Here is a 14,148-nt window from a genome sequence, read left to right on the forward strand (position 1 = left end):
CTAAGCTCAGTGAATCACGCTCTAATTGTTTGCCAGTCTTATTACCATACAGATTTGTACAGAGGTTCCGCTAGATCGCCAGTGGCAGGAGAGCCGGGGTGACAGAGATGACCTGTAATATGTGTGTGCAGCCGTATTGTATGTTTCACACAAGGCAGAATGGGGCAAAATCTAGTTTAGACTATAGAGTGTTGATCCAGAAGAAGGATATACAGAATAATTTTGTGTGCCTTGTACTTACCTGTTTTAGCTGATGTGAAATGCATGGGTTTTCAGCCATCTTGTTTTCTGTTTTCTCACTAATGTGAATTCTTAAAGGGGACTTCAGAAAAAAAAAAATCTTTCAAATCAACTGGCGTCAGAAAGTGCCAATGATTTGTCATTTACTTCTATTAAAAAGGGGAATTGGGTGATGATTTAGGTCTGTTTTGAAGATTTAATGTTTTCAGATGCAACTAAGCTGTGGTTTTTGCTGCAGTTTTCCAAAACCATGATAAAAAAAATTATACATTTTTAACAAAAAAAAAAATAGTGTGCAATTTCAGTATAATAGCACAATTGTTGCAGCATTTTTTTTGGGGGGGAAATCACACCAAAAACAAAGAAAAAAAAGGGGCAAACCCCATGTTAGCACAGCTTCGGGAGATAGCGGTAGCATCAGCAGTATACAGATTCAGCTAGGAAAGAAGGGGAGGGGTCTGAGAGCTGCCAGGAGGGATCTGATGTCTTCCTGTAGTTCACAAGACGTCTGCTGATGGAGCACAGACCACTCTCTGCACGTAAAACAATACCTTTTGTGGTGGTCTGAGCGATGGTCACATGACCTAGCTGCAGTAATGGAACCTATGGATGTAGCAGAACTGGAATGAAACAGATGGCAATGCAGGAATAGCATCTCTCTATCATACAGAGGGTCTTATTTAAAAAAAAAAAAAAGAGTAAAATATATTTTTCACTGGATCCACCACTAGAGAACCCCTTTAAATCCAATAGATTTAGAAGAAGGTAAACATATAAATGAAATCCTTCTTCTCTCCTTTGTATTCAACTCTGTGTTTGACTTTCGGATTATTGGAATTAATTTTTTTTAACTATTCTGCTTCATGTGACTAAGCACTAACCAATATATAATTGTTCTTGTAAGATTAACCCCTTAACGACATCGGGCGTAAACTTACGCCCTGGCGCCATGGTACTTAGCGCATCAGGGCGTAAATTTACGCCCGATGTTTCCCCGATCGCTGCGTGTTCACACACAGCGGTCGGGGAAGATGGCCTGCTATAAATCATAGCAGGCCATCATAGCTTCTCGGCACGGGGGGTGGTTAACACCCCCCGTGCTTACGATCGCTGCTATAGGCTGATCAATTCAGATCAGCCAATAGCGGCGATCGGAACCTTTCCGGGTCATCGGTGACCCGATGACCCGGAAAAAAATGGCGGTCGGTGCTGTCCGAGGACGGCACCGACCGCCATTACTGTAAAAAGTAATGTTGATCGCCGTGCCACCGGCCCGATCGCCGTGAACGGCCGGCCGGCCGTTCACGGCGATCGGGCCGGTGGCACGGCGATCAGAGTCCCACAAAATAGTAAATACCTGCCCTGGACCCCTCAGCTAGGTAGCCGAGGGGTCCAGAGCAGGTATTTGTACATTACTCACCTGTCCCGGGCTCCTGATCGGCGTCTTCCGGGTTCGCGGCGTCCTCCGTCATTCCGTTCGGTCTTCGGGTCTTTCCGGCGGTCCTCGTCGTCTTCTTTCGGCTATTTTCGGCTCCAGCCTCGTCATTTTCCGGATTTTGCGCTCTGCTGCCCCCTAGCGGCTGATATGTGTAATACACTTATCAGCAGCTACAGGGATATTCAGAATATAAAAAAAAATTATTTTTTTTTCCCAAATTTTTTTTTTTCTATTTTCCGCACCCTATCGCCGCTGAGTGTTGATCAGCATCGCACGAAAGTGCGCTGCTAATCAGCAACTCCTCCTTTTTGGCGTAGGGTGTTTTTTTTCTATATTCTACTGCCACGGTCTGCTTATAAGTGCCGCACATAAGTGCGACATTTATCAGCAACTCCTTTGTTGGCGTAGGTTTTTTTTTTATACTTACTGTAAAAAAACACGTAAAAAACACTACATTACACCACACTACATTGAATAAAGTTTGACACTACACCACTACATACCCCATATACTAGTCCCCATATAAAGATGGCCCCCAGGGTGTTTTCGGCGTCAGAGGGATACGTTATTATTGCCTCCGACACCGAAACAGCCAGTGAGGATCCTTCTTTCCTCCATTCATCCTCATCATCCAGTGACGTGTCTGGGAGTAGCGTAGCGTACGCTGCCCCCCAGACACGTCTTTTCCGCCAGTACCGTCCCAATAAGAGATGACTGCATGGTGTGAAATTCTACACACTCTGTGACAGTACCTCAGGGTACACTTACAGATTTCGGGTACGTGCAAACTGCGGAATGGCGAAGGATAACCCTTTGTGCATTCCGCAGCTGGCACCCGCCGGCGGACTGATGCGGGCGCATGTCTCCACCCGTGTCATAGACTCCATTCTATGCACGGGCGGAATCCGTCGTCCATCCAAAGAATGAACACGTTGGACGGAGAGCGGAATCCGCCCGTGCATAGAATGGAGTCTATGACACGTGTGGAGACGTGCGCCTGCATCAGTCCGCCGGTGGGTGCCAGCTGTGGAATGCACGAAGGGTTATCTGTCGCGATTCCGCAGTGTGCACGTACCCTTAGGCTGGGTTCACACTATGTATATTTGAGGCTGTATTTGTGAGGCTGTATAGCAACCAAAACCAGGAGTGGATTGAAAACACAGAAAGGCTCTGTTCACATAATGTTGTAATTGAGTGGATGGCCGCCATTTAATGGCAAATTTTTGCTGTTATTTTAAAACAACGGCTGTGGTATTGAAATAATGGCCGTTATTTACTGTTATATGGCGGCCATCCACTCAATTTCAACATTGTGTGAACAGATCCTTTTTGTGTTTTCAATCCACTCCTGGTTTTGGTTGCTATGAGGACCTGACATGAGGACCAAATACTGCCTGAAATATACATAGTGTGAACCCAGCCTAAGAGTGTATGTAGGAAGGGACACCCGAATCCAGCCCCAGATGCCCCCTTCCCCCCCATCCTTGGAGTTAGTGGGGAGATCGTCCGGGAACTGATCTTCCCACTGCGGGATAAAGGTCACCACCTGTGCGGGGATAACTTTTATACCAGCACCCCCCTCTTCCGGTCCCTCGCTGCCCGAGCTACTGTAGCTTGCGGCACGATCCGAAAATATCAGAAGTAGTAATAAAGCCCTAATATTTAGCAGCCATGGAGCGGACCCAGCGCTTCTGGATATGAGGGACCCCGTATCGCACCAGGACAACATTTTCCAGGTGACGTCCCCCACACTGGAGAAAGGGAGACCCCAGAAGAAGTGCAGAGTGTGGGGTAACAGGGGGATCAGGAAGGACACCATTTTCCAGTGTGACACCTGTCCTGATCCCCCCGGCCTCTGCATACTGGATCGCTCCAAGGCGTACCACACGTCATTGGGGTTCTACATTATCTAAATTCTGTCCCTTATTCCTATTTCAGGGGTCACGTTGGTCCAGGGATTATTCTGATCACCATTATGGAGTCGGGAAGGAATTTTTCCCCTGTGATGAGGCTACTGTCGTCTGCCTTACGAGGGTTTTTTTTTGCCTTCCTCTGGATCAACACAGGTTGAGTTTGATGGACACCTGTCATTTCCAACCTTATAAACTAATAATTGGCCTAATACCCCCAAATAAATTAGAATTGTCCCTTTTCCCCAGCTAAGTCGGTATGGCTGCCATTCCCATTAGAGGATGCCATGATGCAATTACAAAGCCTCTGTGCGGCCAGGACAGTAGAAACCCCCCACAAGTGACCCCATTCTGGAAACTACACCCCATAAGGAATCTAAGAAGGGGGGCAGCGGGGATATGGCCCCCTGGTGACGGCCACATTTGGGACGTGAAAATGAAAAAAATTGTATTTTTTATTTTCTCGGCACATGTTCTACGTAAGTGCCCGTCACCAGTGGGGTCCATATGCTCACTGCACCCCTTGTTAGATTCCTTATGGGGTGTAGTTTCCAGAATAGGGTCACTTGTCGGGGGTTTCTACTGTCCTGGCAGCACAGGAGCTTTGTAATTGCGACATGGCCTCCATCCTCCATTCCAGCCTCTAAATGGCGCTCTGTCCCTTTGGTGACTTGCCCTGTGCCCATATGGCACATTATGCCCACATGTGGGGTATTTTCGTACTCAGGGGACACTACCCTACACGTTTTGTGTTCATTTTCTTTTTTAACCCCTTGTGGAAATGGAAAAAAATCAAGGCTAGACCAACATTTAGTGTAATTTTTGTAAAATTTTTACTCTAAATTATTAATCTTGTCATGTTTTTTCATTTTCACAAGGGGTTAAAAGATAAAAAAAAACATTTAATGTGTAGAGCAATTTCCCCTGAGTACGGAAATACCCCACATGTGGACATAAAGCGCCATGCGGGTGCAGGGTAAGCCTCCGAAGGGAAGAAGCGCCATTTGGTTTTTGAAGGCTGGATTTGGATGGAATGGATTTCGAGGGGCCATGTTGCATTCAAAAGGCCCCTGTGTTGCCAAGACAGTTGAAACCCCCCACAAGTGACCCCATTATGGAAACTGCACCCCTCAAGGAATGTAACAAGGGGTGTAGTGAGCATATGGACCCCACTGGTGACGGACACAAATGTGGAACAATGTGGCGTGAAAATGAAATATTACATTTTTTACACTATAATGTTGGTTTAGCCTTGAATATATCATTTTCACAAGGGGTTAAAAGAGGAGAAAAAAAACAAAATGTGTAGCGCAATTTCCCCCGAGTCCGTAAATACCCCACATGTGGACATAAAGCGCCATGTGGGCGCAGGGCAAGCCTCCGAAGGGAAGGAGCGCCATTTCGTTTTTGAAGGCTGGATTTGGATGGAATGGATTTTGAGGGGCCATGTTGCATTCAAAAGGCCTCTGTGTTGCCAAGACAGTTGAAACCCCCCACAAGTGACCCCATTATGGAAACTACACCCCTCAAGGAATGTAACAAGGGGTGTAGTGAGCATATGGACCCCACTGGTGACGGGCACAAATGTGGAACAATGTGGCGTGAAAATGAAATATTACATTTTTTACACTATAATGTTGGTTTAGCCTTGAATTTATCATTTTCACAAGGGGTTAAAAGAGAAAAAAACACACAATATATGTAGAGAAATTTCCCCCGAGTCCGTAAATACCCCACATGTAGACATAAAGCGTCATGTGGGCACAGGGCAAGCCTCCGAAGGGAAGGAGCGCCATTTGGATTTTGGAAGTTGGATTTGGCTAGAATGGATGATGAACGCCATGTCGCATTTACAGAGCCCTCGTGCTGCCAGGACAGTGGAAACCCCCCACAAGTGACCCCATTCTGGAAACTGCACCCCTCAAGGAATCTAACAAGGGGTGCAGTGAGGATATGAACCCCTTGATGATGGGCACATTTGTGCCATGAAAGTGAAAAAATGAAATTTTTCCCTTTCACGTCACATTGTTCCACATTTGTGCCCGTCACCAGTGGGGTCCATATGCTCACTGCACCCCTTGTTAGATTCCTTGAGGGGTGTAGTTTCCAGAATGGAATCACTTGTGGGGGGTTTCCAGTGTCTTGGCAGCACGAGGGCTCTGTAAATGCGACATGGCCCTTGAAATCCTTTTCAGTGAAATTCAGCTTCCAAAAGCCAATTGGCGCTCCTTCCCTTTGGAGGCTCGTCCTGCGCCCCCTTGGCACTTTATCGCCACATGTGGGGTATTTCTGTACTCGGGAGAAACTGCGCTACACATTTTTTGTCTTTTTTTGCCTCTTATCCCTTTAAGAAAATGAAAAATTGAAGGCTAGAACAACGTTTTAGTGTAAAAAATAAATTTTTCTTTTTTCACGCCATATTGTTCGGAAAATCTGTGAAGCACCTGTGGGGTCCAGATGCTCACCGCACCCCTTGTTACATTCCTTGAGGGGTGTAGTTTTCTAAATGGTGTCCCTTTAGGGGTGTTTTTTAGGTTTTGACACCCCAGAGCCTCTGCCAACCTGAAGTGGTACAGTCAAAAATGACCAAATATAACGGAGGCGTTGAAATTCACTAGGCGCTCCCTTATATCTGAGGCTTGTGGTTGCGTCAAATAGCGCAATAGGGTCACATATGGGGTATTTCTATAAACTGCAGAAACGGGGCAATAATTATTGGGGTGCATTTCTCTGGTAATAGGTTTATAATTATGAAAAATATTGGATTACAATAAAATCTCTGCACAGAAAATTAAAATTTTCAAATTCCTTACACACTTCGCTTTTATTTCTGTGACTCCCCTAAAGGGTTAAAACACTTTCTGGATGTGCTTTTGCAGAGTTTGGGGGGTGCAGTTTCTGAAATGGGGTGCTTTGTGGGGCTTTCTAACATACAGGCCCCTCAAATACACTTTAAACCTGAACAGGTCCCTAAAAATATCTGATTTTGAAATTTTACTGAAAATTTGGAAATTTGCTGCTAATGTTTTAAGCTTCCTATCGTCTAAAAAAAATGAAAGATAGTTTAATAAATGCCGCCAACATAAAGTAGACATGTTGCTAATGCTATTTAATATATAATTTATGTGGTATAACCACTTTCTGTATACGCAAAAAAGTTTCAAAGTTGGAAAAATGCATTTTTTCACATTTTTTCACATTATTTGGTTTTTTTTCATAAAGATTTGTTATGAGTATCGACTCCAATTTACCAGAAATGTAAAGTACAATATGTCACGAGAAAACAATCTCAGAATCAGACGGATAGGTAAAAGCATCCCGAAGGTATTAATGACTAAAGTGACACTGGTCATATTCATAAAATTTGTCTCTGTCATTAAGGCCATTTCAGGCTCTGTCCTTAAGGGGTTAAAGATGATCTTGTTGTCGAGTTCTCAGCCACTGTCTCTACACACTTGGACAATTCACCCTAAACAGCAGCCCCCAAAATGGGCAATGACTAGAGATGAGCGAACCGGGTTCGGGTTTGAGTCGATCCGAACCCGAACGATCGGCATTTGATTAGCAGTGGCTGCTGAAGTTGAATAAAGCCCTAAGGTTGTCTGGAAAACATGGATACAGCCAATGACTATATCTATGTTTTCCACAAAGCCTTAGGGCTTTATCCAACTTCAGCAGCCACCGCTAATCAAATGCCGAAAGTTCGGGTTCGGATGGACTCAAGCATGCTCCAGGTTCGCTCATCTCTAGCAATGACCCTTAAGGCCATGTTGCATGGACTCAATAAGCCAATGCCAATATGCTAGATCTTCGTGTGGACAAAGACCAGGGCAGACGCCAGGCAGGTCTGGTAACAGCCTGTTTCACGCTATTGCGCTTCTACTGACTACATACTGTGGTCCGTAGAAGTGCAATAGCGTGAAACAGGCTGTTACCAGACCTGCCTAGCGTCTGCTTTGATCTTTGTCCACACTGTGTCTGCTGTTTTTCATGATGAAATAAAGAGTTCTATTTCTATATTGGATTTATATATATATATATATATATATATATATATATATATATATATATATATTTAGCGATGTCCCTGCCGCTCTTGCCTTAAATAAGGACTAAGGATTGTTGTCTTTATTACACGGAGCGATGATCTGCTGAATCGGGTGATTATTGCTCCATGTAATTGGCACAGAGATTCTGCTTGGAACCCCCGCCCGTGGACTCTCGAGTACGTCCTTTCTCCACGCCTCTCAGCTCAAGGGGTATTCCACTTTGATATGTTGTTGCCCATATGTGGTTGCTCATGGTGAGACTAACAATTCCTTCCACTCCCCCTTCTCCCCCCTCCCTTCTGACATGGCTGATGTAAACAAGTCCCTGACTGGCTGTATCTGCAACATTGTAGCTTCTTTGTAATGCTGGGAGGATTAATCACAGTGAGTTTATCAGCAACTTGACCTCATAATATCCCTCCCAGCATTACAAAGATGCTACTGAGTTACCGATAAAGCCTGTCTGTGACTTGTTTACATTAGCAGTCTCAGATGGGAGCGGGAAGGAGGGGGAGACAGAGAGAAAATCTCACACACAGATTTTTGTGTCTTCAGAAGAAGGAGGCTGAATAGATAACAAGTATGGAAGGAATTGTTAGTCTCACCAGGGGCAGCAACATATCAAAAGTTAGGTTTGAGTGGAATACCCCTTTAAGTGCCTATGTGGAGCGCCTGAACCTTCTCTGATCTGCCCATTGCTCCAGACTCCTCATTGGCTGTCCACCCTGCACCACATAACGGGAAACAAAGTGTCCATTTCCCTGGCAGTCAGGGCCGGCTCCCCTAGCTTCACACAACAGCCAAAATAGGAGCCTGAACGACAGAAGAGATAAGCACTGGCATACGGTCAGAGGAAATTCAAAAATAACCTTAATGTGGGTTCTTTGTCAGTAGAAAGAAACACGACCTACATACCTTATAAAGGGAAAGCAAATTAATATTTGCCAATAAGGAACAAAAAGTCAGAACATGAGTCACACATTCATCATAGGTAACAATTACACGTAGAGTGTTGGAGCGACGCGACTCATCCAAATTACAGATTGTACCTCGTCCACACTGCGGGCGGCATGTTACATAGAGCAGAGGGTTCGCTAATCGGTTAGAGGAAGTGACATTCTGTTCCTATAAACAATGGATTGAGTTATTGTGTTTCGAAACAAGTTGAACTTTGACCATCTGCCGGTAAAGGATATCTAGATGGTTTCTTATAGTGCTCCGGAGCACCTGGTATGGAACATTGAGTAACTCTGACAATGGCCCTGATCAAAATCCCCAATTATTTAGTGTCTACATCTCCTGTTCAATCCATGTGTCCTTATGGTTACCCCCCCCCCCCCATGTGTCCTTACTGTTACTCCAGATGTGTCCTTATGGTTACCCCCCATGTGTCCTTATGGTTACCCCCCATGTGTCCTTACAGTTACCCCTCATGTGTCCTTATGGTTAACCCCATGTGTCCTTATGGTTTACCCCATGTGTCCTTATGGTTACCCCTCATGTGTCCTTATGGTTACCCCCATGTGTCCTTATGGTTACCCCTCATGTGTCCTTATAGTTACCCCCATGTGTCCTTACTGTTACTCCAGATGTGTCCTTATGGTTACCCCTCATGTGTCCTTATGGTTACCCCATGTGTCCTTATGGTTACCCCCATGTGTCTTTATGGTTACCCCCCATGTGTTCTTACGGTTACCCCCCGTGTGTCTTTATAGTTTCCCCCCATGTGTCCTTATGGTTATCCCCCATGTGTCCTTATGGTTACCCCTCATGTGTCCTTACAGTTACCCCCAATGTGTCCTTACAGTTACCCCCCATGTGTCCATATGGTTAACCCCACGTGTCCTTATGGTTAACTCCATGTGCCCTTACGGTTAACCCCATGTGTCCTTACGGTTAACCCCATGTCCTTACGGTTAACCCCATGTGTCCTTATGGTTACCCCATGTGTCCCGCATGTGTCCTTATGGTTATCCCTCATGTGTCCTTATGGTTACATCCCCCATGTGTCCTTACAGTAACCCCCCATGTGTCCTTACAGTTACCCATATGTGTCCTTATGGTTACCCCTCATGTGTCCTTATGGTTACACCCCCCATGTGTCCTTACAGTAACCCCCCATGTGTCCTTACGGTTACCCATATGTGTCCTTATGGTTACCCCCATGTGTTCTTACAGTTACCCCCCGTGTGTCCTTATGGTTACCCCCATTTGTCCTTATAGTTACACCCCATGTGTCCTTATGGTTACCCCTCATGTGTCCTTATGGTTACCCCCCATGTGTCCTTATGGTTTCCCCCCATGTGTCCTTATGGTCACCATCTGTAAGTCTACTATATGTATATTAGTAATAAGTAACAATGAGGGGGTAATAGTTCTCCTTGAGGACAGAGACAAATGTACTAGGAGACTTATAGACCATCCATGCTCGAATGGGAAAAAGAATACGCAAAGCAGCCCTCTCCCCAAAAAAGGCTCTCTGTTTATTGGAAGTGGTGTCCTTTAAAGGGAACCTGTCACCCCCCGACAGGCCGCCTGACCCCCCCGCTAGAGACCCTTATACTTACCCCTTCTCTCCAAGTCCCGTGCCTGGAGCTGGTCCCGGGACGGAAATATCCCCTCCGGAAGCCCAGCGTGCGCACTGCAGAGGTCCGCTGCCCATAGAGAACAATGGGCATTGTAGAAATAATTGATATGTCAATGATCTCTGTCCATTGTGCATTGAAATTAAGGAAAGTTTAAATGCAACAGCGCCCGCTGTTTGACACTTACTACAACGGCCCTTGTTTTTGAGTGCCAAACAACGGTCTTTAAAACCTTAAGGTGCATACATGCATATTGTGGATTCCAGTTCAATATTATTAAGAAGAACATGAAAAAATGTGACAGTTCTTTTATACCTCTATGGGAGATGTTATGTAAAAAAAAAATACAAGAATGAAAGTAAAAAATAAAACGTAAATATTATGAAAAAATCTGGGGGGAAAAGGAAAAAATACAATTACACACACACACATATATATATATATATATATATATATATATATATATATATACACTGTATATATATATATATATATATATATATATATATACACACAAAAAGGTATATAATAGCTGATAATGTGTCACGAGACAAAAACAACTCAAGAGTTATTTTTCTATCCCAATAAATAACAGCTCCACCGGACTGCGTATAAGCTGTGTACACAAAACGGTAGGACATATTTAATCAAGACTATTTCGTAGGGTTCTTTGTATTGTCGAAGCATTGAAGCAATAAATAAAATGTGATTGCGGAGATGGACGTCCCTTATAATGGCCGTTTGCAGGGTTATTAGTCATTATGAGCTGAGAACGTCCTGTGAAATCTGGAGATCTCTTGACAACGCTCGGGCGACAAAGAGTGAAAAGCGTAAAAGCCTCGCTCTTCTTGTGGAGAAAATTAACTTCAGCGCCTGATAATTGCCAATCTAATTGTTTTCATCACATTCCTTTGTACATACGATTCCTTCTCCATAGGATGGGGATTTATGGTCATTGTTGACCCCGGCGCCCCCTTGCATATCATTATTTTCGGGACTTGTCTGCATTAAGCCTGTATGATACCCAGAGGTCGTGACCTCAGACGTCAGTGCATCTCAGGCTTAATAGTATTTTACTGTCTGTTGAAATTAATTTGCAAATCCTTACGTTGGCCGGAATTAATTATAATTAGCCGCGCTCATCGGCGCTAATGTAAATGGATGAACGGCGGCGCAAAAAAACCCCTCATTTTAATAAATTAGAATTAGTTACACATTTTCTTTTTGTGAGAGGCGAGTCATTATTTTTCCATGAGTGTACGGTCAAAGAATTTATGACTAAATTATGCAGTTCAATTAACGTAATAGAGAATTTTTTTTTTTTTTTTTTAAATCTGGGATTATCAGGATCCGCCAGGGTATAGAAGAGAGTCGAGAACCTCCAGAATGACAGCGCCAATAAAATTATAAAACATTTAATATCACATCATTTTTATTCTTCTTAAAATATTGGACAATCAGGACCTCTCTAAAGTAGATGACAAATGTAAAGTGTAGCTGTCATGTCAATGTCACTTTTCAGAAATCAATAAGTATCATTAGTACAAGTGATTTTAAGAAACTCTGTAATAGGTTTTATTAAGCAAAAGAGCTTCCTTGTGTGCTCAAAAATACGTTTTCCTACCCCCCCCCCCACCCACACACACACATACACGCATACACACACTTCAGAAGAAGCAGGATTTCTGTGTAGATTATGGTCTATGGAGAGAGGAGGAGCCGAGTGGGGATGAGTGAGCAAAGAGAGGAGAAAAGTTAGCCCTGCACAGCACAACTGTCAGGATCCGAGCAGCACGCCCGGCTCCTAGCCCTGCCAGAGCGCGCGGTTGGACTCAGGGCAGAGCCGACGGTGTCCCTGGTGATGCACATGGCCGGTTGCTGGGGGCGCGCCGACAGCGTCCCTAGCAGCCGGCCTGCTGTGACTATGATGCGACCAGAGAGAGAGCCGGAAGCGCGTGGCTGGCCTCGGAAAGATGCTGACGGCGTCCTTAGTGCACGGCTGGTTGCTAGGGGCGCGCCGACAGCGTCCCTGGCAGCCGGTCTGCTGGAGTGTGCTGGCACTCAGAGTTAGCCGCAGCTGGGCTCCTGCTTCCCCAGCTGAGCGGTTATGTGACTGACGGCTGATTGCCTCAGTTAAAGTATCTCTCTCACTGAGCCTGGAGTCTCAGCTCCAATCGGATTGAGGGGGCTGGGACTTCGGGCTGTATAAGTACTCTCCCTGTCCTCATTTGGTTGCCTGCGATAGAGCCTAGTACTCCTAGTGTTTCTTAACCTCGCATTTCCCCTGACTTAGATAATCCTGTTTACCCGACCTTTTGGCTTGTATTTTGACTATCCCTTGGACACGTTTTTGTACCTCGCCGCTAGACTGTTGCTGACCCGGAATTCTGACCTCGCTCTTATTGTGTGTGTCTGTCTTGTTTTGTTTCGTGTTGCACTCTAGCAGTACAGGGACTGCCGTCCAGTTGTCCGTTTGCCACCTAGGGCATCTGGGGCAAGTAGGTAGGGCCAGTGGGGCGGGTGCCAGCTTCAGGACTCACCTGTCCTTGTGTCTCCCTGTCCCTATCCTGACAACAACATCCTGCAATCTTCTCTCACCAAGCTCCCAGATAATCACTGATCTTTCTGACCTGTGGATCCAGTGGTTTATCTGCCTAGACAGTCTCCAAACTGTACAGCTGCTTGTCTCCTCTTCCTGCTCACTCATCCCCCTCAGCCCCTCCCACCTCCATAGGTTATAATGGAAACAGCAGGAGACAACTTTGCCTGATAATAAGCAGATAAGAAGTAAGAGGGAAGAGGCTTTTTTTGCCTAATAAAACATATTACATGGTTAATTAAAATTGCTTGTACTATTGATTTCTGCAAAAAAAAAAAAAAGTGACAGCTACACTCTAAGGAAATTTATTGTAAATGAATTGATTTCTTTTGACGTATACTTGTATTTTTTTTAAGACATTAAAAAAATCTTCATGGTTAGATTACATAAAAGGGTTTGTTCGGTGTGCCCAGGGGAAAGGCATAAAGTGGAAATAAGTTCTGGCTGGCAAACCCTTTGACCCTTCTGAATGGTAACAAGATGATTTTGGTGTTTGTACTGCTGCTATGGAGCTTCTTAGAGTCCCCTCCATGATGGACTCTATGCAAGGAGATGCTTCCCTCACAGCTACCACGTTCATACCTTTTTATATCCAATAGATTCATCATTCTGTACAGATAATAAGTCCATTTATGATACCACCATTATAAAGCTGGAGGCAGATAACACAGGATCCACCACTCACTATAGGAGATAGAGGCAGCTCCATGCCCTCCATGCCCCCAGTACAGAGCATGCTCACAACATATGTCCAGTGCTGTAAAGCAACTGTCAGGAACTGCTGCGATATATTCCCTTTAATGGCTCTCCTCATTCTAAATAAAACAAATGACTTTATGTGTGTCATTAAATCCAGAAGCCCAAACATTTTAATGCGGCATTCACAGACTGGGATAATGGATGGTAACGCATTACTTGGCGCTTTTTTCCCATTATTGTTCATATAAATTTTAGAAGCAGAATTCTGGCAGCAAAATGTAATTATAAATTCCCTTTAAGGGCCGTTGTGAATGAAACAAATGGCTCCATTTGTATATTAGAGAGTGAAAAGACTGCATTTCCCTGTCTTTTGATTTCTGGGCTCATCATCTCATCTGATGGATCTACTCATTAAAAAAAAAAAAGAAATTATTTAGATATTTTTTCCCCTAAATTAGTCAAATATTGTGATTTACTACCCAAAGTCATCTCCAATTGAGTTCAATAGCAGTGAACTGTATGTTATAATTTTCCTAAAACTCCCATTGAAATCGATGGGAATTTCTTGGTACTGTTTTCCCTGTGCCCACATGCCCTAATAGTTACTATTTGTGGTTGTAGTAAAATA

The sequence above is a fragment of the Dendropsophus ebraccatus genome, chromosome 6 (assembly GCF_027789765.1).
Source record: "Dendropsophus ebraccatus isolate aDenEbr1 chromosome 6, aDenEbr1.pat, whole genome shotgun sequence".
NCBI lineage: Eukaryota > Metazoa > Chordata > Amphibia > Anura > Hylidae > Dendropsophus > Dendropsophus ebraccatus.